Raw genomic sequence first — 3,508 nt, forward strand, 5'->3', positions numbered from 1 at the left:
AAGGGAAAAGCGGAAACTGTACACGAACGATGCACACCAAGAACTCGAGCAACAAGCAACGAAAAAAAAGTAGGGCTAGCAGAATCGAATTTCAAACAAAAGCAGGCAGAATGGTCAAAAGATATGACCACGGTGTTACATCAGAGCACCGTCAACCTTGGCATCGTCCCGCTGCCATTACCGCTGCTCTGAGCGAACGCTGTCATAAAATTTTTACAAAGCAAGCGCTATACTTTCTAACAAAATGCACATAACTAAAACATTTTAAAACGGAATCACTGCAATTGTTTTTGAATGCTTTTGAAACACAAAATATGTCCTAATTATTTTCCTCTTCTAGTCGTGTTTGTCCACTCATTTCATTTTGGCGCTTTAGTTCCACCCCTAATTTGATGTCGCTAGCACTTGGTTCTGGACCGCATTCAAGCCCCGGCTTCGCGACCTATTTCAATTGACCTTGGCCTAGACGCCATTGAGCTGTCAACAATCCTGGCTGAGGTGGAGGCAGTTATAAATTCTAGGCGCCTCACCTACACATATGAGGACCCTAAGGACAGTGCTTCGCTCACACCGTCCAGTTTCCTGACTAGAAGACGACTGACGGCTCTGCCTTCGCCTGAAAGACTAGCCATCGAAGGTCTCCGGGCACTCTGCAAGAAGAGAGGGCAATGTTAAATCTTTTCTGACAGACATGGCAGCGAAAATACTTGGGGCAGCTACGCTCGGCTTCTGCCTCTAAACGACCTGGCCGCCGCGGTGGCTCAGCGGTTATGGTGCTCGGCTGCTGGCCCAGAAGACGCGGGTTCGATCCCGGCCGCGGCGGCTAGAATTTCTTTGGAGGAGAAATTCTAGAGGCCCGTGTACTGTGCGATGTCAGTGCACGTTAAAGAACCCCAGGTGGTCGAAATTTCCGGAGCCCTCCACTACGGCGTCTCTCATAGCCTTAGTCGCTTTGGGACGTTAAACGCCATAAACCAACCAACCAACCTAAACGACCCGAAGCCGTGACTCCCCGAGTCGGAGAGGTTGTTTCGGTTCGAGAGAATCAACCGCGCCGGCTCTGGAAAATGACAGTCATCGCTGCCGTGTTTCCTGGGCGACAGGCAAAGTTCCTTCTTGTGAGTTCAGGATGCCGCAAGGGAGGACTTTGCGACGGCCTGTTCAGGTGCTGTACCCATTAGAGTTTTCGAAAGCGTAGAATGAGCAAGCTCATTCTGCGGGGCAGTGTTGAAACTCCGCTTTCTTTTCATGTTTACCCTGTGTGCCATTTGTATGTCATTTTCGAAAGCCCGCTTCCCGAGACGAAAACCACACCTCGGGTGCAAAAGCAAAAAAAAAATATATACTTTTGCCGTGCACTAAGACTTTCCTCCAAGCTATATACCGAAGTGTTGCCCGAGGAGACTTGTCTTCAGAAAAGGCATTTTTTGTCATCTGAAGCAATCTATCTGGATTTCGCGAAAGCCTTTGATAAAGTATTTCACCAGCGCTTGCTACTAAAACTTCAATTGCTGAAACTGGACCCTAACGTTATAATGTGGGTACAGAAATGTTTGACCAATCGTACATAAATGATTTTGGTCGACAGTAATTTATCTAGCCTCCTCCCTGTAACTTTCGGCGCGCCCCAAGGATCTGTCCTTGGTCCTCTGTTGTTTTTAATATACATTAATGATTTAGCTCAGTGTATTTCTTATATTATATGCAATACGCATGCGTCATTTACCGCACAGTCAGTAACACATCTGACCAATCTGCTCTCCAGAACGACCTAATCAGCGTTTCAAAATGGTGCAGTAATTTCCTAATGACGCTAAATGCCAACAAATGTAAATGCATGTACATCTCCCGCCGGCGCAGTCCCTTTTCTTCCCCTTACACAATCCTTAACACACCCATGGAACTGACGCAGTTTTGCAAATACCTACGTGTAACCCTCTCTCACGATTTGTCTTGGAGCACACATGCCACTAACATTATCTCCGCAGCTAACAAAACCTTGAGTTTTCTGAAACGTAATCTGCGAAACGCCCCGACAAATTACTTGTAGGCCAAAACTCGAGTACGCGTCGCCCATTTGGCATCCGCAACAAGCATACCTAGGCCGACACATTAGAATCAGTTCAAAATCGCGCTGTTAGATTCATCTATGAATCGTACTCATATATTACTAGCGTTTCATCTCTAAAAGCCAAATCCGGTTTATCACCGCTTTTATGTCGACGTCGCAATTCCAGCCTTTCACTGTGCCCCAAGTTTTTTTTCGTCCCCTAATCAAGCACCATACGTCACCGCAGAAGCACGCATATCTTATCGAACCAGCCATCCACTTCAAGTTGCGCGCCCACGTGCCCGGACCACCACCTTCACTGCCTCATTTTTTTTCCGAACCGCCACAGACTGTAACGGCCTTACCCACGAAATCGCTTCTACTACCTGCCCATCTCCATTTTTGCAATTAGGAGAGCAGAAAGCTGGGCTAGTTAGTTGGCATGCATACTGAAAAAATTGCGCCGAAACACAAGGACAAAGCAGGGACAAGAACTTGTGCGGGAACTCATGTAAGCGTTCCATATGCGTATCAGCCGAGATAAATGCATCAGCCAGGCTTCCCTCCGCTTCTCTGGTAGGGAGTTCCGCTTTTTGGCCAAATCACTCGGGTATACAGGGGGTGACATGTGATATTCTTGATCTTAGCTTGGCGTGGTCTGTTTTGTTTTTTCCCGTTTATGTGTCCATGTGTTTTGGAATAAATCTTCAGTTGTGAGTAGCGCTCGTCCTTGTGTTGTCCCTGCTTTGTCCTTGTGTCTGACCGCAATTTTTTTCAGCATCCGTTTTTGCAACTTGTATCTGACGATTTTTTATTAATTATTTACCATGATCTTTGCAGTAAGGTAATGCACTGAACTGAACTTTAAATTCGTACACCCATGACAGTCCTCACACTACTCATAACGCACTGCTGTAGCGCTTAACCGATCCGCCATAGCTCTGCGATGGCAGGTGCTGCCACCGGTGGGGCTTGTGCAACCCAGGTTGCTCTTCCCCAGCAACCTTTCAAGACCAATCATTACTTTTAACCAAGACCTACTGAACTACAGACCTGTACACAAGGTGGGCTCCTATGGAGCAGCGTGCGCCAACTTTCGTTAGCTTTTTGACCGTTGAGGGCGCTCGGTTAACCTGTTCGTCTGCTATGATCATCATCATCGTTTCCCATTTTGTGCACGCTATTTAATACCTTTGTTTTGTCTTTCTCTGCTATCTTAACATAAGCAATGAAAATAGCCATAATAACGACTTTTTTCGTTCTGGAAGAGCATGAAAAACGTCTTCCTTTTAGTTCGCTTTCTTTTCGTCGACGCCACCATCAACGTTACTAGATTACTTTTTTCAGTTTGCAAACTCCGACGCCGCGGATGTCGCCCTTGCTCGTACCGCCGAGCGGGGGCGCTCTCGTCGCTGTTTGACTTAAAGCCCCTAAATAAACTATGTTTGACTATGTTTG

Source organism: Amblyomma mixtum, chromosome 1, assembly GCF_055824585.1.
Source record: "Amblyomma mixtum isolate Tamu chromosome 1, ASM5582458v1, whole genome shotgun sequence".
Lineage (NCBI taxonomy): Eukaryota > Metazoa > Arthropoda > Arachnida > Ixodida > Ixodidae > Amblyomma > Amblyomma mixtum.